This window comes from Emydura macquarii, unplaced genomic scaffold (assembly GCF_026122565.2).
Source record: "Emydura macquarii macquarii isolate MOO-44397 ecotype Brisbane River unplaced genomic scaffold, CSIRO-AGI_Emac_v2 contig_2890, whole genome shotgun sequence".
Taxonomy (NCBI): domain Eukaryota; kingdom Metazoa; phylum Chordata; order Testudines; family Chelidae; genus Emydura; species Emydura macquarii.
In genome coordinates this window covers 2,255,303-2,279,020 of record NW_027133027.1, presented here as the reverse complement: position 1 = coordinate 2,279,020, position 23,718 = coordinate 2,255,303, and the positions used below count along the sequence as shown (strand labels likewise).

General features: G+C 40.3%; 1 protein-coding gene across 1 annotated transcript in view; it reads left to right on the top strand.

The window, feature by feature from the left end:
- Nucleotides 1-23,718, top strand: part of NEDD9 (neural precursor cell expressed, developmentally down-regulated 9) — a 104,192-nt gene that overhangs the window by 19,410 nt on the left and 61,064 nt on the right. The window lies entirely within an intron of this gene.

Sequence of the window (23,718 nt, the reverse complement as noted above, 5' to 3'; positions counted from 1 at the left end):
GGGGCAGTTTCCCCCAGGCCCTCCGTTTGAAAGGGTCCCAAACCGAGTGGGGTAGTGATCTGCTGCATAGGGGTGGCAGTACCACTCAGGTTTGGCCCAGCCATCCCTCTCTTTGCCTATCCCATTTTAGCCATTTGAAGCCCTGAGATATATGGAGTCACTAGGATCTTGAGTTTTGGTTAGTCTATTGTAGAGAATGGGTTCAGCTGAAAATCTAAATCTGGAACCCTGCTGAGCTCCAAAATCCCCCAGAGCATTTGTGTGCCTGGACCTTTAAGCATGAGCCAGGAGTTCCCAATCAGAACAGACTGGCTATAATCAAGGAGGCTCTCTGCTTTGTCCTAGGACTGACTTATTTAAATAGGAAGAAGATGATTTTCAGCTGAACCCATTCTCTACAATAGAGGCAGTACACTCCTTCACAGGGTGGAAGACAAGACAAAATAATGCAGGATACTCCATTAGCTTCAAGAAAGGTCCAGCTAACTTTGATCATCACCTCTAATTTTAGCAGTTAGCTCTGATTGCACTTTTTAAGGTATTCTTGCTGCCAGGATGTATTCAAATAGAAAATAACTTCTGAAAAAAGTGAGAGACCTACAGGAGACAGTTATTTACTGGAGGTGTAATGGAACTCAGTGCATTTTAATGAAACTTCATTTGTCAAGTTTAGTGTTACTTGGGTGTGTGTGGTTTTTTTTTTTTTTTAAAACAATCTAGATGGAGATCAGGTCTTGATATCTCTTAGATGTGCACTGTATTTCATGTGAGGAAACAGTTCAAGTTTTAAAATGGTGTTGACATCATGCAAAAGAAAACCCCCAAATAATCATGCTTCTTGTCAACGGAAATCAAAAGAAAATATTTTCAGCTTTGGCAAAGTGACACACCCAGTTGCATTTTTATATGGGCTCTCTGCTGTCTGATAATCCTGTATGGGGATGAGGCCACCTGACAAGTCAGCACCATCTGGATGCAAAAATCAGATGGAAATTTACTTCACATGGCAAGATTACATCTTGTTGCTTATTAATGTGTTTTGATATGTGAACCCTGGTTTACATATTATCAGCGTAAATAGAACTCTGTATTATAACAGTGAAAGAATCAAGCACTACAGTTGAGAAAGCAAAAGCATTACCAAGATAGCCTCCTGTTTTCATTAGCTTAAGCTAATGTCTGAAAATGTCACCTATGAGGCAGAACTTGTCCAGCTACATGTCTATCTCAAGGTGAAGTTTTTGGAAAGTTTCAGCAGAAATAGTTCATCCATTTTTAAACAGCTGAAGAATAAAACCTCCATATATTTTACTCTTTATTAAATAAAATAACTGATTTCTTGTTAGACAGCTCTACAGCCTGAATAGCTGGAGTTAGAAAGTTGAAATATGGCAGGGAAAGAACCCTCAGTGAGAAAGCGCCCTTGAGTGTTTTGGTGATTTTTAAAAAAATTTTATTTTATTTGACTGAATTATGAGGCTTTGGAATGTGTATACTCTGCATGCCTTGGATATTTTGCATTTTGGTAAGGTCCTAAAGTCTGCTTCTAAGTAAGGTTCTATTATATGTGCCTGAGTGGCTAACTTAGCCTGGTTTAGAAATCTATACTCACCCTGCTGGGTGTCTATTCTATTCTATTCTATTCTATTCTATTCTAAAGGTTCTTATATTACACTCTCTGTAATATCTGAGCACCTTATAAAAGAACATTAAGTAATGTGATTAAAAACTGTCATATATGGTTCATCTTTTCTCTCAGATGCTTCCCATCAGGAAAATTCTTTGCACAGGTGGCGTTTTGTTTTGGTGGTTTTTAAAATACATTCTATAACTATAAATTATATGGGTTTGATACGGTTGATAACACACGTCACAGAGATGAATGGAAACACCTTAAAATGGTTCAGGTCCATCCACTCAGTCTGAATTCCGAGGTTGCTTATGGGCACCTGTCCTTCACCAATCAACTACTGAGTCCCACAAAGCTTAACCCTCTCCTCTATATAACTCAACATTTGCAAGAAACCACTAGGGAGTTGCGTGCTAGCAGTATGTAGATAACGTCCAGCTCTACAATTTCTTTCCATAAAATATAGTCAGCACTATCTCCCAGTTTTCTCAGTGTCCAGTCAAAATCAGCAGCTGGATGAACAGTACTTGGCTAAACCTGAACCCATGCAAGACTGGTAGTAAAAGGGGAGTGCTATGAAAAGCTTGCCTCCTTTGTAACAATGCTGGCTCACACACATCAGTTAGCACTTCAAAAGACTTCAGAAGCTATCCATTCCATCTGGCAACTGATCACGAACCTTACTGAAAACAAATAGATTGTCAACACTATGCTTTCAATTCCATCATAGCCTAATATAGCCATCACTGAAAATATTCTCACTGATTGGCAGATATCCTACTCTCTAGCCAATGAGTAACTCACTTGAAGAATGGCGTTATTCAGTGCTGGACACTTAAAACAAGCGTGCAAATCAGAAGTCCATTGAAAGAGAGCAACTAGAAGCATAGGAGTCTCCCCATTTCAACCAGCTTCCTGGCCCTGTATCACAGACATCATTCTTCCAGCTGGGGAGAAGAGGCCAAGTCCCCCTTCAAACTCACCTAACCTCCCTTCCTCAGTCAAAGGAATTCTTCGGAGTGAAACAAGGTACTTTTCTTCTCTCTCAGTCCCTGCCCCAAGGGGCTATATGTATTGTCTCTATCCATTTCTACTTCAGCATAAAACAGCATTCACAGTTGTCAAAAAAGGGGCCTGCTCTTGCCTCTAATTACAAAGTGTGGGCATACTCAAAAATACTAGGATATGCTGTTCATTGCACCCTTGTTTATAACAGTACCAGAGTAAATTAACTGCAAATGGGGAATCATCATCAAGAGAGTGTGTTTCCAGTGAGGTTCCCCACTGATCCGTTCTTGACCCTATGCTATTTAACATTTTTATTAATGACCTAGAAGAAAATATAAAATCATCACTGATAAAGTTTGCAGATGACACAAAAATTGGGGGAAGTGGTAAATAATGAAGAGGACAGGTCACTGATTCAGAGCGATCTGGATCACTTGGTAAGCTGGGCACAAGCAAATAATATACATTTTATTACAGCTAAATATAAATAAATACAACTAAGAACAAAGAATGTAGGACATACTTACAGGATGGGGACTCTATTCTGGGAAGCAATGACTGAAAAAGATTTGGGGGTTGTGGTGGATAATCAGCTGAACATGAGTTCCCAGTGCGATACTATGGGCAAAAGGGCTAATGTGATCCTTGGATGCATAAAGAGGAATCTGGAGGACTAGAGAGGTTATTTGACTTCTGTATTTGACACTGGTGCAACTACTGCTGGAATACTGTGTCCTGTTCTGGTGTCCACGGTTCCAGGAGGATATTGATCATTGGAGAGAGTTCAGAGAAGAGACACGAGATCGATTAGAAAAATCTGATTTAAAAATATGCCTATTAGTGATAGACTCAAGGAGTTCAATCTTTTTAGTTTAACAAAGAGAAAGTTAACGGGGTAACTTGATCACAGTCTATAAACACCTACTTGAGGAACAAATATTTGATAATAGGCTCTTCAATCAAGCAGAGAAAGGTATCCAGTGGCTGGAAGCTGAAGCTAGACAAATGCAGACTGGAAATAAGGCGTGCATTTTTAACAGTAAGAGTAATTAACCACTGGAACACTTTGCCAAGGTTTGTGGGGGTTTCTCTGTCACTGGCAATTTTTAATTCCAGATTGGATGTTTTTTCTGAACTGCATGCTCTAGGAACTGTTTTGGAGAAATTCTGTGGCCTGTGTTATACAGAAGGCTGACTAAATTATCACAGTGTCCCTTCTGACCTTGAATCAATGAATTCACATAGTTCAAATGACTTTTTCCTCTCCTATCTGATTTGGAGATGTCCCAGCCTTCTCTATATGTAAAAAATAGAGCTACTTGATTTAAAAATATTTAAGTAGTATCTTGAGTTTAACTATTCCCTGTTAAATTACTTCCACCAAATTTAGTACATAATGCCAAAAACAAAATAGCTAAGAGCACATTAACTAGCATGAAGACTCTTCCAAAGCCTTTGGCTAAGGTCATATCTACACTTCACTGGGTGACATACATTTTGCTGACATGAATGGGTGTGACAAACACACACACACCCAGAGCAACATAAGTTTTGCCAGCATAAGCACTCGCGTGCACGGCGCTACGTCGGCAGCAGGCGTTCTCTCACTGACATAGCTACTATTGCTCGTGTCGGTGATTTTTTTATTTCGATAGGAGAGCTCTCTTCCGTCACCATAGCACAGCTACACGAGTGATCTTACAGCAGCACAGCTGTATCAGTCCAGCTGTGCCGCTGCGAGCTTGCTCGTGCAGACGTGGCCTAATTCTGAAGCATATGATTGTGTACTGAGCCTCGGTATGGAAAATTCTTCACTCTACTAAATGTGGCAGCTCCTCTTTGTTTATTTTGAGTGGATAAATTAAGCAGTTATTTGTGAGTGAATAGGAAGAGCCTGGGGCTACAGATTATCATGTAGTTTTCTAAGTAAACCAGAGTGAAAATAGCTTTAAATCCTGAGGGTATACAAAATAAGTTCACATACCCAGTGGTTGATGGTAATTATTGTTCCCCATAATAACAGTTAATAACTACTTGTTATTTTGTAACCCAAGGCTAATAAAAGTGGTATGTATCCATGTTTATTTTACTTAGGTTGACAAAGCTTTTGAAAGACCCTATCCCAATGCTCTAACATTCCAAAGCACAGGGGCATGTTGTCATTTTATCTGCCAGTTCACCAATTACTTTTTAAGGGTGACCGCTTTATGTTGCATTACAATTTTAATACTTGGAGCATACTTCTGAAGTAGGAATGGGGGAGATTTTCACAGGCACAAATGACAGTTAGGCAATGTAGCTGGTGAAAAATTGTCCAGCAAAACTGTTTTTGACTAAAGGTAACTTTTTGCCAAAAGTGTCTGCTTTCTGCTGAAAATTTGAGTTTCTGTTGAAAGCTTTTTGGCTGAAAGTCATTTTTGGATTAAAAGGTTTTGGTTTATTTCTATGAAAAGTCTTGCTGATGGCAATGTTTTGTTTTGTTTTTTTTTGGTCTCATTTGTACTGATTTTTTCTCCCAACCAGCTCATTTAGACCACCAAATCCCATGTACTTTCAATGAGATTTGGATGTCAAATGGTCCTTTGTACCTTTGAAAAATCTTCCTAATACATTCTTAAGGTTAATAAATACTCCGAGGGCTTCTTTTCTGCACTATCTTTGCCATTTCATTGCAAAGCACCACTGAGGGAAAGGGCTTTCATAATACCAACACATTTTTTTAAAAATGTACTGTATAATTTTTAAGCAATTCAAATCACAATTACAGTGAAATTGATGTTAAGCAACTGCTCAGGATGAAATAAAGTCCCATCTTAACAGAGGTGGCTTTCTAATAAGAGTGGAGCAGAACTGTAGTTAGTATATTAGATAACTTCTTGTGTCTCGAAAGACTGGTGTCTTCAGAGATGTCTTCTAATTAGAATGATCTTTTATATAGTTCTCACTGTGTTGTACTTAAAAAGTGACCCACTAGGTAAAAAGCAATGGTGAAAGGTAAATAAAACAATAGGCCAAATGTAGATGTGATGTGTAAGATAATGCAAGTTATATATTGCTATGGGGAAACCTGAGGGAATCAGAAGGTCAAATTTTCAAAAGCACCTGATGTAGGAGCTTAAATGTCATTGACTTTCAATGATTTACTGTCAAAAGGTATGGAGACTTAGAAACCTAGGTCACCTAAACATTGGATAAAATGTTTAAATGTGCCTAATGCCTGGGCTACACTAGAAAATTAGATAGATTTAGCTGTGTCATTCAGGGGTGTGAAAAATCCATTATCCTCCCCCACCACCCCAATCCCGAGTGGTGTTGCTAAGCCAACCTAAATCCCCATGTTTCTTCCATCAACCTAGCTGCCACCTCTTGGGGAGGTGGATTAACGTCCTATGACAATAGGAAAACCCTTCCCAGTGTCTACAATGAAGTGCTACAGCAGCGCAGCTGTGTCACTGCATCATTTTAAGTATAGACAAGCCCATGCTCAGTGTAACTTACATGCTGTGTAACTGGAAGGTGAAAGACAGGGTAAAAGAGGTGGCCAGCTTTAACATACACATGCTTATTGTTATGAGCTGGGTTACCTTGTTATGAGTTGAGTTAAAACCTCATTGATACATACCCTTCATTTCAGATGGATGTAAGAGACAGTTAAGGGACCCCACCTTAAACAAGTCATAATAGAATCTGCCCAGAAACTAGCACCCTGTGGGCAGAGGGTTCCTCTGGATATTTTTTGGTCTGTCTGTGTGTGGGGGAAAAAAGACAACATGGAGTGCGGACAAGAAACAGACACTGAGAGGCAAACAAGAAAGCCAAGAAGCTGCAGTTGTAAGCACAGTGTGGCTCTCTGAGAAGCCCAGAGTGAAGTCTGAGTAAGGAGTACTGGCTGAAAGAAGCTTGGGTCTGTAAGCTAAGAAACAGCTCTTTTTGGTTTTGGTCACTTTGCTCAGAAAAGCAAGACTTTGTACATTCCTTGTAAATAAACAAGATTGCGTCAAAGAAAACCCCAGACTCCATCATCAATTTCTATTCCCAATTGGAACATCCCCAGGGCCCTTCACTTTGACTAGCCGCTTGAGTCAAAAAAGGGGTAACAATATATTCTCCTGTTACTTGCTGTACATGCAACACTCTTTTCCAGCAGCTCCTTCACATGCAATTTAGCTTTCTTTGATTTCCTTAGATTCAGCAGACCAAATCCAGTGGTTTAAACTGAAGAAAGACCAAGTAAGTCTCACTTGGGTTAACATACATGCTGAGGGAGCTAGAGTAACCAATTTACTTTCCCTTATACCTCTGGATTTGGCCTGATATTTGCTACAAATGCCACTTACATACACATTAGACAATTGGGTTGAACAGTACTACAAAAATTAACCAGTATAATTTGACACATTTGCTAGATTGATTCTTAAACCAATCTCAAGAACTACAGTTTCTAGTTTTCTTTAATCCCTCTTTTAATCCCAAAGGGGAGAGATGGGAGAAATATCTACTCAAAAAACTATGGAGTTAAGGTTACTAGCATTCAGTTTTTAACAGAAAGCTAATAGTTAAACCAAAAAGTGTTAGAAAAGGATTCACAAGCCAGACCATTCTATTCTGAGTCAGTTTAGTTATTGGTCTTTCACGGAGGACCTCAAGAGAGTCCCACTGTAACTCATAAAAGATCAGCACTTCTTTATTCATGGCTAATTATTTGTCCAAGCCTAAGGCCTTGTCTACACTAGCACTTATGCCATCAAAACTTTTGTCGCTTGGGAATGTGAAAAAAACCCCACTCCCCTGAGCGACAATAAATTTTGCCAGCATAAGCACTTGTGTGGACAGTGCTATGTTGGTGGGAGACATACTGTGGGCAGTATGGTGGGCAGCTCCATGAAAATTACATTTCATGCTTATTATCTCAAGCATTTGGGGCCAGATTCTGCCACGCTTTCTCACTCTAGTTAGTTATTTACTCCTCAGGTGGACCTATTAAACAACTGAGAGAACTCAAGGAGTAATCAACAAGAATAAAGATGGGAGAATCCAGTGTTTTGGATGGATGCAGCATGGAATTTTTTAAAAGCTGTTGGTTGTGTTAAAATATATTCACAATATTTAAGCAATACACAGAAGTATAATTAATAGTTTTATAGTACAGTGTCTTTATGTGGATTTTATATGTGCAGATGTTTTAGATTCATAATATTACGGATGGGTATTAGACTTCAGAAACTAGGTTTTTTAAAAGCAGGTTTCGCTTTTTGCACGTGCCAGGCTAGATACCCTTACTGAAAGTACATTACTTTTTGAAATCCATGGTGATTCTTTAGCAGTAAAGTACTACTCAATCCACCTAAGATTTTCAGAATCTGGAATACAAATTTTAGGCACAGAGGATTATGGAAGCACGTTTGGCCATTTAGACATTTAACTATTTAACTTTTGGGTAGAATTTGAAACTCAGTAGAGATCATTGAAAAACAGAAAGAAAAAAAGTTACAAATTTTGTCTAAAATATTTTCCACTTTTATTGGAAAACTTTTTATTAGAGCGTTAGCATTTAGAGATATCAATAGCCCAAGGGCAGATTTTGATAGTGTTACTAATGTTGAATAGTCTCCTACTTTACAAATCCGACCAGTGGAGTAAAGTGTCACTAAACCTGAGTTAGGAGATCAAAATCTGAATCCTAAACTGCACCCACAAATTACAGTGCACAAAAATGGAAGGTCAGAGAAAACCTGGCTGAAAATCAGGAGAATGGAGCTTTTTCTTCCATGTACAATAATCTCCAAAGTTAGGTGGCTATGCTAGAAACTTGAATGATGCTCATATGTTACCAGTGTGCTGAATATCTGGTAACAACATTTAAGTCCCAACCTCAGCATGTTAACCACAGGACCCCTGCACTTCTGTCAGTGACAACTCATTTAATTTAAACTATCATTCCAGGAAACCACATGGGACTGTAACACCATGTGAGATTAAAAAAAAAAAAAAAAGAACTCCCACAATCTGAGCCAGCTGGGGTAAGGGATACTGTGGTAATTAGAATAATGCAAGATTCAAACTCCACTTGTTAATCATTGTGAAAATTGTTAACCACAACTGCAATGAGTAAAAGGGCAGTTCAGCAACTCTGGTTCCTCCGCATTGGATAACATGAGCACACCCATTACCCCGAACCACCCCCTGTGCTGAGTTTCTCAGAGGGCTATGCAATGAAACTAGCTCTGCACTTTTCATATCCGTGTTTTGATCTGACTCTTATTTTAGCTAATATGTGCTGAAGGTTGCTTTAACCTCCTCCCTATGTAACGTGATACTCTGAGCTAGTAAGCTGAGAAGGAATCAGGTGCCACTACAGCCCTACTCATCATACATAAGTGAACAACCCTAGTAGAAAAGCCACTGGCTGCTGAAGAAAGGTGATATTTTGGAAGAGCAGTTTGTAATGACACTGACAGCAAAGAAGAGCACCATTACCAAGGATTTTATTACACTTTAAGGACACTGATGTATAGAAGAGGATTAGGGCAAAATTCTGACAGCTGGACTCCTGCAGCCTACCGGGGGATAAGTCAAGGAAAAGTTTAGGATTTGAGACTAGAACAAAAACAGTGACTAGCATTTATGAGCCAGACCCTCAGCTACTGTAAATCTGCATGGCTCCATGGGAATCTGATCCTTCATTTCCAGCTGAATACAAGCAGGGACACTGGTTGGACTGACAGCAAGTTGCACAAGAATCTCAGACATTCATTTATATTTCACAGCCACATTGTGTTTTAATAAGTTTTAAAAAATACCGTCAACTGTTTTTTATTTTTGCCTCTATAATCTCCCAGATATTTCACAATCACAACCGCCATCACCATCCTGGTCAGGTGGTTGGGAGTACATTTCTACAGCTACACTCTGATTGTTCAAGCATGGATTTTCTATCCATAAAGCGTCTATGGTATGGTGGAATTCACTTAAGATTTTTACTTTATTTGAGTCTATGCTTTATTTCATATATAGTTCCACACCCCCACCAGCACGATCTACTCTGTCATTCCAATATATTTTATACCTTAGTATTACCATGTCTAATTGATTATCTTCTTCCATCAAGTTTCCACAATGCCTATTATATCAGTATCCTCTTTTAATGCCAGGCATTCTAGTTCACCCATCTTAATATGTAGACTTTAACATTTGTATATAAACACCTATGCATTTTGTCAATATTGAGTTGCTTGCTTTCATGTATTATATTTAAATGGCACTCTTACATTTGACTGTTCTTCACTAGCTCCTACCTATACTTTACCAACTTCTTTCCTATCCTATTTAGTAGGATATACAATTCCTCCTTTAATAAATTCATCCTTAAGGGATGTCTCCACTCAAACCATGTGCTCCTCCACAGCTTTCCACCAGCGCTTAGTTTAAAAGAATCTTCCACAACCTTTTTAATTTTACATGCTAACAGTCTGTCCCATCTTGTATTTAGCTGTGACACTCTGGTTACCTTCCAAAACTTGTCCCTTCCACCAACAGAAGTTGGTTCAACAAAAGATACCACCTCACCCACCTTGTCTCTCTCATATCATGGGATCAACATGGCTACAACAATACTGCAGATGACATCACTGGCAGGTCAGAGGAAGCAGCAGCAGCAGCAGCAGGGAGCTTTCAAACCTTCACCTGGAAAGAAAAACATCAACCAAATTTCCAAACAGCAGTAGGTCAAAGCACACTAGGGAACTTTTAGTATTCAGCAGCTCCATATGTCAATTTAATGCAAAGCAGGGTAGTGTGCTGTAGATTTATAGCCTGATATGCCGTGCACTAGGTCTCCAAGCCCCGAGAGACAATTTTTTTAGTCTTCACTCAAAGCCAAACCCCAACCCTCTCTTATTGGGAGGAAAGGACGTTTTAGCTCCTTATTCCTGCACATCAGCTCTATGTTGGCTCTCTGTGGAATGGAGCATGGAGAGGCTCCGTGGCTGGTTAATGGTCACGACGCATTAAATTGTTTGTAGTGGGCTAGGCTTTCATACAAAATAATTTCTCTGTGTCTCCAACCAGATCTCTCACAGAGGGCTCCCAGAATTTACTGCAGTGTCACACTGGGGGGAAAGAAATTCCTAAGGCTTCCAAAAAATATCTAAGTATGGAGGCAGTCTGGGAGAAATTCTCCCCTCGCCTCAGTTTTAGTGGGAGGGATCCTCATCTGGATTTCTTCTATATAGTAAGGAGTATGAAGCCTGTATAAGTTCTCCACAGTTCTCCATGAGTCAGCCAAGAGACTAGTTCCCAGTGGAGTCAATGGGGCACTTCACACACTTGACATTCATTTAAAAGGGCCGACGAGAGCAAAGTATCAGACTCCACTTTCTGGGCAGGTGTCTGCCAGCCAACTGGACGTTACACAAGGATTCCTTACTCTGTAGCTTCACAACCATGGAGTTGGGCCAAGCTGCAAAGCATCTATACAGTTATGTGCTACAGGGCACAAAAATCCCAAGATTTGGCTGAGAGGGGGCTTTGATTTTAATGGAAATTTTGTCTAATTAAAGATTGAGTAAAGGCCCTGAACCACGCTCAGAAGCTATTTACTGCTTTATATCCTTCTGCCCTGTGAACATTTATCCCTTAAGTAATTTTAATTACCTTAATCTTTTGACAGTCAGTTAAAAATTACATAATGGTAAGAGTCCAAGTCATGAACAGGATTTAGAAAACATTTAGGGGGCAGATCATCCAAATGTTACTGGACCCAGTCCTAGTGAAGCACCAATCTACTGTGCCCGGTGGTGAGTGCTTGCAGGACTGGACCTAAACCACTGGCCAGATGCAGCTCAGACATCTTGACCAGTGGTTTCCAGTCTTTTCTGCATTCTAAAACAAAGATTGCTGAAACATTTGTTATAAATGGCACAAAATAACTTTTCTTAAAATCATTTCTGTACAAAACTTTTTTTTGCTAAACTTTGCAGCCTAGATAGAAGCAAAACCATATCCTTTTAAATTCTAGAAATCTAGAATGTGAGCGGATAACTGAGAAGTCACTATCTAAAGTGTGATTTTGCTTTAAGCACCAGTGAGGTCACATTTCTCTAGTTTCAATCAATTACTTTAATAGCACTGAAATTATAATAATTGTTTGCTGATGCAGGGAAAATGACATTACTACACAGCTGAGCAGAGTCAATGCTAACTTTTTAAAAATGTATGATACAAATTATTAAGAGATAAAAAACATAAAACAAAATAAAAAGACTAGTTTTTCTCTACTATATCCTTGCACTCTGTATATATTCCTCAAGTGAATGGGCATTTCAGAAGTCTTCAGAAAAGGTCAATGCCTACTTTTAGGATTAAAATGCATGTTTGCACTGAATCATTTTTTTCCTTCTTTGGAGAAGGGAGGGGCCACTTGTATGCACAGGAGATAAAAATGATAAAAGTTGTGGCAGTCTGAGCAAACAGGCTGTGATAATTCTACAATGGATGGATTTCCACTTGCCTGAATATTTAGGGTCACGAAACCGTCTGAATAATAATAAGTATCTCCACCTCCCCACACAACCCTCACCAAAGTTTTAACTGGAACCAGATCAGAATTTTGAGATCTGAGAACACTTTCAATCATTTTAAAAATAATGATGTTTCATTTGTGATTACCATTTTCTGCTTCCTCCAGCATTAACTCATCCCAGAGCAGGAGAGCTGAAAAATCGCACAAGAAAGCCTTTTCTTACAAGAGTTCTAGCTAAATCTTGCACGATGTTCAAGTAGCTTGGCCATGCTTGGCATAAACATTTAGGAGAAACTTTTCAAAGGAACAAAGGGCAGTCAGGTACTCCACCTTCAATGGACTTTCTATTTGCCATTGCCCTCAAAAATCCCCTCCTGAAACCTTTGCATGCCTAAGTGAACCAAATCTCCAAACTTTTGTCATTTAGCTTTAGAAGCAGAGAGAAGGATGGTCTTGTGCACAAGGCACAAACTGAAGAGTCAGGAAATCTGGGTCCCAGCCGTGCTTCAGTTTTCATGTGTAATCTTGGGCAAATCATTTAAGCCCTCTCTGCCTGAGTTTTCCTATCTGCAAAATAAGGGCAATACTAATACCTACCTCACAGGATTATTGTGAGGTTCAATTCAGATTCCGTTGTGAGAAGCACCATTGAGATTCGTATAAATAAATAAGATACAAACCCATCATTGATCTGATCCAGAGCCTTTGGGGATGCTCAGATCATTCTTTTGTTATAGGTTCTTCTACAAGTTTTGTTTTGATTTAACTTCTCTGAGACAGAGGGTTGGATAGTTGCTGGAGGTAAGAGAGGGAAAATTTTTAAAAGGGAAAAAATATTTGCAATAGTCTTCCAAAAGAAGTGGGTATTGGACATAAGATTAAGCTGGACAAAACCTTTGTATAGTAAACAGAAAATAATCCTGCATGAGAGGGAGATAGGCTAGTTGATCTAATAGGTCTTTTACAGCTCTGTCTTCTGTGTTTCAGTGATAATATGTACTTAGATTCTGGAGGGTTTTCCTTGTAACAGTAATTCCCAAAATGTGGTCTATGGATAACACTGATGGTTGTATAGTGTTCACTCCTCCTCCTTAATTACAGCTGCTAAACTACATTAGAAGACAGATCAAATACACCGAAAACTTTCCTAATGTTCTTATTCATGTAAGCAATGTTTGCAGCTGCCACAGAGATGTTATATGTTCTGGGATTAAAATGGAATTGTAATGTGCAGTTGTGAATGAGAGGGGAGTTGTCCAGAAGATCATCTCTCTATTAAAATGTGGCGCTCATTATGAAAAAGTCTAATACTTTTTAAATTAAAAAAAATTAAAAATATGCAATTTGTTTGAAGGCAATTAATGAATAGAAAAGGGAGATGAAACTCAATGAATATATTATTTATTGCAAATTATTCACCCAACTCTAGTAACAAAGTAGGTTAAACTTTGGAAGTAAACTAGTTATCTCTAACTGGACGTGATTTTGGGAGAGGTGGGCAAAAGCCTTCAGTTGCCAAAATGAAGGCTGCACCCATTTTTAAGATGACCTCCCCTTCCCAGCAGGTTTTTCTATAAGTAACTGGTCACTCACATTTTCAGTTTAGAATTCTATTTTCAGCTTTATTGCTTTAAAGGACCTGAGCAGAATTCTGTCCCTGTAAGCCAGAGCACAACTCTCGCTGGCCTTCATTGTAAATTTCATCAGCGTGTTGGGTAGTCCCAAGAGATGATCCCCTATCAATCCCATTGGCTGTAATAAAATTTGTGGGTGCTCAGCACCTCTCAGGATCAGGCCCTATTTGAGGACAGAATTATGTCCCTCGTGTACATACCCATTTAAATATACTTTCTGCGATACGTATTTTTAAAAACCAGCATGCCTTACATATTTAACCTTATGCAGGGATGCTCATATACATACAGTTAGGTCCATGAAGGTGCTGGATGGGACATGAACTTATGTCATCTTTTTCTTTTTCTTTTTTTAAACATGGGAAATCCCTTTGAGAAAGAAATAAATGTAAACTAGAATAAGAGCATTTGGAAGCTGCTAAAAGCAGCAGGTGGAAAAAATGCTTCCTCACTTCAGATGTCCTTGTTTATATTACTGTGCAAAGAAAGGGCTGAAAGTTTATGTAGTTTGGACACACTTATTTACCAAAACCCTTTGGTAAAGTAATTATAAATGGCAAGAATTGGATGTGTGGATCTAAATTCACTGTGAGTTCCCTAGGGACTCTTTTCCCAAAGAGTACAAGAATGGAAGGGCCATTGTCAAACTCAAAGAACAGAACAGAGGTCAGCAAAGAGAGCAGCCGCAAGGCCCTTGGGAAGGAGTGATTGCTACTTACCATATGAATGGAAGGCAAAGAGAAAAGCAGATCTGACCTTTCAGTGAGACCTGGAAACTGCCACAAGAACACTGGTCATTAAAACAAAAACAAAAAAAGGCATTAAAAAGAAATCTCTTCAGTAGAAACAGGAAGTGGTTCAAGGAGATTAACTCCAGAAAAACAAAGCTCCACTCTCCCTCAGGCTGCCGAAGTCTTCCATAGTATTTATTGGGCTGTGAAAATGGACAGATGCTGGCAGCCACCCACCAAATGATAGTAATGGGAGGTGACATCTCTGGACCCTAACCAGCTAGCACACAATTGTCTCATTTTCATGGTGTGTCAAATTAAATTTAGACTTTAGTGTTTTGCTTGGCTTGTGCAGTTATCTCCTATCCAGGTCAGGACACAGCAAGAAGTTTACAACTTTACACTGACTTTGACCTACAAACAAAAATGCCAGCCCCACAGAGACCAGCACTGAATCATTCTTTTTCCTAGCCGTGACCTCTGCAACCCCTTTACCTCCTCACCTTTCCTTTCTTCGAGGCAATTCATTTCTTCATCAGTGGCTCACATACATCTGTATGACAGAAGCATTAGAGATGTTTTGGTGGAGCTTTTATTTGATGAGTGCAAGGGAAATTATCTCAGCCAGGATCTTTTAGTTGTGTGTGATAAAATGCTTCCTGTTTCTCACCATTTTTGGTTTTGCATAAAAGACAAAATCTTCTATATACCAGAAAGAAAACTGAAATACTTTCAAAACTTGGGAAATTACATGGAGGCCTGGTGGCAAGCCACTACTAAATGTACAATAGGGAACAGACCTCTCTTGACAGAGAGAAGGAAAGGATGGCCTAATAAAATTCTTTTCTCTATCTAGGTGAAGTACTCCCCTTATTGAAGTCTGTGGCAAGACTCCCTCTGACCTCAATAGGGACAGGATTTCACCCCATTATGTCCGTGACTCAAATTGCAGCATATTCAGCTGCTGTTTTGCAAGCACCAAGCATGGTAACGTAGTGAATTCAGTCACATTTAATAATGGATGGACCTTGAAAACTTCAGCGTTTGGGTTGGTTCAGAAAGGCATCTAAACATTTCAATGCTTGTCTGAAGCTCATCAGAAGGGCCTGATGGCTTTCTGGATCAGGGCCTAGCCCTCTAAATTCCTTGAGCTTAGAAAAGTATGGCTGGAAATAAGATAAGGACAGCAGGTGTGGAGAAAGGCAGTCAGCACAATCCATGGATCCTAGACTGAGTGGGAGCTTATGGTCTCATAAAATGGACTGATCCAAAACAGTGAACTCAGTTGAAAGACTCCCATAACTTAAACAGGCCTTAAGTTTGGATCCAGGAATCAACATGGAAGCATGCAGAGAGAGAAACAAGAGAGAGCATTATGAAAGCAGACAGTAAGGAGTGTCACATGTACTTTAACAGTTGCGTTATGTAGTTGGGTGAGAAGGAGAAGTGCTTTGACTAGACTGGATCACATCCCAATTAGTTTTAAATCACCACCGCTTTCTCATGAGGTTTCTAGCACTGCCTATTTTAGCTCAGGATAAAAATATTATTATTTGCATTGTGCCTATACCAGAAAAAAAAACCTTATCTTGTCATACTTCAACACTTCTCATTCCAGATTCAGTTAGATGCAGAGAAGCATGAGAATTAGAGAAAGGACTCAACCGGAACCTTACATCCAAATACCTTGTGTTTGAAAACACTGAGCTCCATATCCAAAATTTGCAGCTTTGACCTATTTCTAGTGAAGATGAAAAATGATGTGGGGGAAAAAGCTAACAATCTTTTCAGATCCTTCAAAAACTCGAGTCTTAAGAAGCTCGGTCTTGGTTCGGTTTAAGAGGCAAAAAAAGGTTCAGAACAGATTTATGTTGTTACTAGCTAGGACACCAATTCAGCAAGGCATGTAAGCCCATGCTTAACTTTAAGCACTTAAGTGCTTTGCTGAATGGGGATGGACTTAAGTACCACTTAACTCTATGCATGCAAGCACCCAGTAGATTCTCCTCCCCCAAACCCATTTCAGGGGGAAAAATGTTGTTTAGATTGATATTTTTAGATACATTTTAATGGACTATTTTCTGGGCACCCTCCATGCTGTACTATCTGGTTTTTGTTGTTGATTTTTTAATGGTTAGCAATGGAATGTACCTAAACACAGGGCACTGTTTACTAGATTCCTTATTACCAGCACATCTTACGGCATGTTATGATAAGAGCTCATTGAGCTCTTTAAAGGTTGGATTTTTTGTTTTGTTTTGTTTTTTAAAGTCCGTAATTTTTCTATTAACAAAAGAGCAGTAAATATATTCTACAATAGCATGATGGGAAAAAATGTGCTAAAAGTATTTCCATAAATCAAATGTAGCACTTTGGCAATAGCTCCGAGGCAGTAACTTTCGTAAATTAGGACCAGATGATTTTAAAATAGAAACTTACATAACTTTATGGTGTGATTTTTTTTTTTCCTTTTAATTTAACAGAAGTTTGTCTGTCTTCACAAAGTTACTATAGCTGTTAAACAAGATTGAGTTGGTATTTTAGAAGCATATTTTTCTGATTTATCATACTTACGTAAACTGACAGAATATTTTAAATATAAAAACAAGAAGAGGGGATGTTTTCAGAGACACAAAAGGGACTTAAGCATCCAGTTCCCACTGACTTCCAATGGGAATTAGATGCCTAACTCTCCTTGTGCCTTTGAATATCTCCTTCTTATTGTTTTGCATAAAAATGGAAAATTCAGCTCCCCACTTCTTTCACACAGTTTTTCTTTCCTTGTTTATTTTTTTTCTCCTCCCTCCCTGCTTGTCTACAAATTTCAAGATACTTCTCCCCTCCTCCTCCCAGACATTATTGCTTCTAAAAATGTAATTTTTCCTGGGTTGTTTTTTTTTGCCAGTTAGTTTGAGTGGCTGGCGGCACACAAGCATCTTAGGTGCATCCTTCTCTCATTGAAGTGATTGTTCTGAGTCTGTCGGCACTAGAAAAATGAACCGTCTCTGACAAAGGGTGACAAATGGAATGGTAGCATTGCCAGATACGGACATTTCACTCATCATCTTGTTTTAACTCAAATCTTTCAATACTACGTACATATACTGTATACACATTCTTCTAACCCATGATTGGCCTTAACGTTAGTGATTCAGGTAGCTACCTACAGCATATAAAACTACAGGGGTGCTATAGGATTTATCATTAAGGATTTAGTCAGGTACACAGTTGTTGCTCAAGAAGCAACCTGCCCAGGTCAGATTTTGGCAATTCCCTTTCCCAAACAATAAGCAAGTAGGATTTATCATCATACCTGGCAGGCTGCTTTTTGAACAAACACTGTACCTGACTTAATCCTTCGCTGGAGTCTCTAGAGTAATCTGTCTGTCAAGTGCCCAGCACCATGGCATCCTGTCTACTAATGTTTAAATGGCCCCCTGACATTGAAGGGTATCTTTGTCCAAGTGTTTTTACAGCATTTACACATTGTCCAGAGAGAGGAAAGTTGCTCAGATTGTCTCTCAAAGCCACGTTGATATTAGAGTTGCCTCTCTAGCCTGAAGCTCAGCCCCACTCTCCCTCCAAACTTTCATCCTCTAACATAATAAACTGAATGAAACTCATTCTTATATTCCACTCAAGTTAAAGAGGCAGCTCTGAGTAGCAACGATATAATGGAGAACTCAAACGTTTGAAGAATCATGGATTTGAATCCCCATTTGAAGCATGACTGAAAACCTTCTTAGAGTCCGAAGTTCAGGAACTGACAATTAATTTGCATCATGAGGGGCGGTGTGTAAGGAGCTTCCACTGAACTGCTGCTCTTGCAGCTTCCCATGTGTGCACTTTATGGAATGATGCTGGCAACAGCAGTACAGGCTTCTCTTCCTGACCTGTGGCAGGACAAACATGGACCTGCTGCTGTTTGCTGAAGAGACTGACTATCTTCAGTGTTCTCTCCTCGCCACATGCACTCTGCTAAGCAGAGTCAAACACATTAAAGTTAAGTCTCTGGCCACTGCACTGTGTCCCCCAAATCCTGGCCCCAGGGAAATCAATGGGAGTTTTGCCAGTGGGAAGAGGATTTGGCCTTTCCCTCCTCTTTGGATACCATATCAATGCCAGTATCCAGAGCTTATGAATGACAGCACTAGAAAAGAGAAGGAACAAAGTCCCCATGTGTCTTCTGTTCCAGTATTATGTACTGAGAGTCCTGGAAACAATGCAATACGCTGTTCTTTTCTCTAAAAATTGTTAGACATAACTCTTTGTTAGAATGACTGCAAAAATAAATAAAATCAGGAAGTCTCCTTTAAAGAACAAATTACAGGGACAAGAACATGAAGAGATGTAGATGGCACCAAAGATAAGTATTTTTAAATAACCTTTATGGGAAGGGGGGTTCACAGTGAGACTGAACTGAGATTTTTAACAAACCATCAGAAATGCAGTGTCAAATAAACTGAAGCATCATCCTCTGTTATTATGGGCCTAACTTAGCTCCTGTTGAAATTAATGAGAGGCTTTCCACTGACTTCAGTGGGACCTGGATCAGCTCGCTGAGGAGGCAGCAGCTATCTTCCCATTATAAACCCTCCATCCAACTTTCCCCCGTAGAAACCAATCCTCCTGAAATTTCACAAGGCACATCTCATTCCAAAAGTAGAAATTGTATGGGAAGTTTGAGGAAAAAACCAAAGGCGATTTTCATAGGGTGTTTTTAAAAATTTCCCTTGCTGAGCTTTTTGAATTTTTTTTTTTTTAAAACAACTTTTCTTTTTGACTCATTCACAAAATGAGCTGGCCTACAGATGCTGCAGGTGAGTTATTGGCCTGGCTGAGGAGAAGTGCCTGGTAGTGTTTTGAGGGGGCTGTCTGGGAGGAGTTATGAAGATAATGCAGTTTGCTTACACTAATGGTAGGTGGGGCAAATGTTAACTAGAGACTCCTGAAAGCAGGGATACAAAGAGAAGGCTGGAGGAGAGGCTGTGGGAGAAAGTGTCTAGCCCACTCACAAGATCAGAAAAGGAGGAGGATATGAAAAACTGAAGGACTATGCTGTTCAAGAGAGACTTGAAAAGTCAAGGATTGTGGGTTTTTTGTCCAGCTTATGCAAGCCATCCTTTGTTGTTTTGCCTTTTTTTTTTTTTTTTGAACCATCCTGCAGACAGCTCTGGTCTTGTCTTCTTGTGCTCTGGCCAGGGGGCAGAAATTCTCTGCAGAGATGCATCTACTTTAAAAGTGGCAGGATGTAGTATTTTGATTCTCCTCCCTGCTCATTCCTTCCTCCCAACCTTTCTTGTTACCTGTTGCCTAAGCCACATTCATACACAGCTGTTTTCACATGCATGCAAAGCAAACCTTAAAATGTTTAAAAATATATGTTTACCTCCTACTGACTGCATGTATGGATGGGCGGTTTGTGGAGAGGAGGAAATGTGAGAGAGTATGGAGAGGAGCCAGTGGACTGAAATGGTGGACATGGACTGGTATGGCATGGAGACTGGGTTGCACAGAGTTGTGTTACCTGGTATGGAGTAGGGAGGTGGAGACTGGTGTTCTTGGAAAGGGGGAAGAGCCTGGCAGGACATGGAAAGAGGGGCAGGTGAACATGGGGCATGGATAGTGGTGGAATACTTAATTTCCAAACTATGAAAGTGTTCAGTATGGAGAAGAACCATCCCCTCCATTTCCACCCACTGTCTACTACCTACATAGCCCACTCACGAACAACTTGTCCACTCATACACACCTTCCCATGGACTTGCCAAAGGTCCGCAACAAAGAAATCTCACTTTGATGAGCCTCATGATATCCATCCCCGGGCAGCAGGACTACCCTCCTGCAATCCTAACAAGTCAAACTGATTTAAGCTTTAGATGCTCATTGAAAGGAACCTGGGAAATTCCCAAACACTCATAAAATTGCTATGGCATCCTGACTGGACTCCACTGAAACCCACACATTCTGAACCTTTGGTGTTGTTCTAAAGATGTCATTGTTTGGAGAGAGCAGAATAGCATACCACCCGTCCTATATCTCATTGATTAAAAGCTGAGATTGGACCAAACTACAACACTGGATCTCCCCAAAGTCTGGGATGGTTCAGATCAGGAGCTGAACTTTTTGATATTCAGACTTATTTCTGTAATCAGTTAAGTAGGATCCAGAATCTGACCATGCCTAAATTTGGGGAAATTCAGAGTAATGTGATTCTTATTCCTAACTACATGTGTTGGATCCACCTCTAATTAAAACTGCTGCATCAAAGAGAATGGTGTTTGTCATGCTTCATCCACACTAGCATGAGTTAGCAAGAGTCAGATAGTTTTTTGCATTCTCATTAATCATGTTTTTTTTCTCAGCTTTTCTTCTGAAGAGTGGTGTTGGTTTTTTTTCCTTTTGGCACTAGTGGGCTGAATGGCATGCAGTCCACCCTTCTGGAGGCAAGTCTCTTTTTAAATCCATGTAGTAAAAGCTATTGTCGCTGGTGGGAAAACAAAAGAGGGTATTCTCCAGAGAGGATTGGTAAACCTCTTGCTTTGCTTCAGAAATGAATGAGTCTTTTAAAGTATCTTTGGAAGCAACAGGCTAGCAAGTGCTGCATCCTTGCATTCCATTCCTTCTCCAGTCTTCCCCACATACCATGGATTCTTCCTGCCCTCTCAAGAATACTGCTTGGTGGGCAGATGGACGCTGGGGACAGTAGTCAGCCTCAATCTCACAGCCTTAGAGGGGCAAGAATTGCCCACCGTGATTCTAGTTTCTTCAGTCCCTCTCATCCAGCAGCAGCTTGATGTCAAAAATTGGAGTTGGGGTACAGTCACTTGTCTTAGCTTTCTTAATGAAGGCCCTTTCGGAGTGCTCTTCTGTGCTCGGCTGTGGTTAGCATTGTGACAGATACGACAATTTCCTCCAATATCTTTGGGAGATCTTACTCTATTAAGTTTATATCTTACTCTATTAAGTCTATATTACCGTGGGCTAGAGATTGTATGTAATTCTGTTGGGGTGGGTGACCACAGCTCCTCCAGGAGCCAAGAATAGTGCGGGCGGGGGGGGGGGTGCGGGGGGCAGGGTGATTAGGCAAATTTACTCAGGTTGTAGCCCCTTCAGAGAGACACCACCTCATGGGGAATTTCACCTGTATTAGTTCCAATGGGATTCTCCAGAAAGCAACAGACAAAGAAAGGATTTTTCATTCTAAACAGACTCTGGGCCTCTTTGCTGACCAGTAAACAGACAGGACCTTCTGTCCAAGAGGGACCCCAATCATTCATGGGAAGGACTGGAAGGAGTTTGGCCTACTGAGGCCCATGTGACTGAGGGGTGACCTTTGATGAACTTTGAGCCTGTGTGTAGGTTCTTTCACTTTGTGTGTGTGTGTTTTCTCTGTAATGCTTTCACTGAAGAACAGACATGCTTGCTTATAAAGAGCTGTGTGGTGATTTATGATTGCTAACAATGCTGTTGTTTGTAGCCTTCAAAGGAAATGCAAAGCATAGATGATGGCCTGTTTAGGCACTCTGGCTTGATGGAGATGCCACAGGGTAGGCAGGGAGCTGTGCAGCCTGGAAAAACAAGGGAGAGAAACACCAGTCTTTGCCCAAGAGAGGTGATGTATGAGGAACCAGGAACTTAGAATGCGTACCCTTCAGAGACTACAGAGGGTTAATACAGGTGCAGCTGCCCTGAACTGTGACAGCTTTCTTTTTCGATCAATTCCTCCTTCTGCTGCTACTTTGAAACCCCTTACTGATGTGTGACCATGTGCACTGTACAATCTGAGGCACTGAATCAGCTGCCATGAATGGATCTGAAAGAGCTATTTCATCCCATTCAAAACCTGCAGGCAACATGCAGCATTGGGATGAAGGTAAATGTAATTCATTCTGATTTTATTTTCTCATTTTTCAGAGTGGGGAAGTGCCCCAGGCTCTCCACTGGCAAAGCCTCCACTGCTTTCCTCTCCTCTCTACGTTCTTGCTACACACCCTTCCTTTTTCTGAGGGTCCTGCCACTCTCACCCTTACCATCTTTCTGGTTAAAGAAAAAAAGAAATTGACACTTCTCCCAGCACTTTGGCTTGTAAGGAGGTCCACAGAAGAGAGGTGCTGCATGCAGTCATACCGTTTGCCTGTCCCTGGGACCAGATCTAAACCCAGGAACATACTTAGAGAGAACTTGGAGGGACAGAGAAAGCTCTTTTTGCTGAAATTGTGGCTGACAGCCACTCCTGTGTAAGATAAGACACTCTCCCTTTCTGAAGTCCTCACTTCCCAGCTCCTTTTTGAAAAGTCTCCTTTCGTTTTTTGAAGTTAACAAAAGGGTAAACCTTAAAAGATTCAGAAATCCTGATCATATTTATTCCAAATTTGGAAAAAACTCTGACCAGCTCTGGTGCAGAGGTTTGGTTCAAACAATCATCCAATGCCTGGAGACTTATGTGAAACTTTCAAGCTTGCAAAACAGGACTTGAAATCTTGAGAGAAGAGCTGTTCTGGTCATTCCAATTTTAAACAGATACAACATTTCAGAATCTCCAGGGATTCATTTTGAGCTGGCTTGGGGTGGTCCTAAGCGTAGGCTAGATAAATGGCTGCCTGCAGGACCATATATTGAAGAGTCACCACAGGACAGCACTCAGGCAACTCTGATCACCCAGCAACAGACCAGTCCTGATCAGCTCTTCCTAGGTTTGGCGATTCTGCTCACCAATTTACTCCTCCAAGAAGGCGCCACAATTTCTGCTTATTTGGGTGTGGTGAGGATTTTTGGCTTTTAGATGTGGGTCAGAACTGTGTGTGCCAGCTGCAACAGCACCTCCTTTGAAGCATTCCTGCAAACAGTGCCAAGGATTCTGGGATGCATACTGGAACCTAAGACCTGTTTCTGCTCAGTAACATGCAGCAAGAAAGGAACTCCATTTGGAGGAAGAAACGACAGAGGCACTGGTTGGAATCAGCAAGACAGCAATGTGAGCAGTCACTAAATTTAATCTTTGACTAGAGCATCCATGTCCCCAGCATTCAGCTCAGCTGGATCTGAATTTGGTTCTGAAAATGAATGAAGATTTGGAGAGGGAAGTGTGTTTCATCTTTTATCCAGACTGGTTCACCTGTCATTTAAATACCTCTCTTTGGACCAGACTGGTGGTTTAAAGATAGAACCACGCTGCAATGCTCCGGTTCCAAT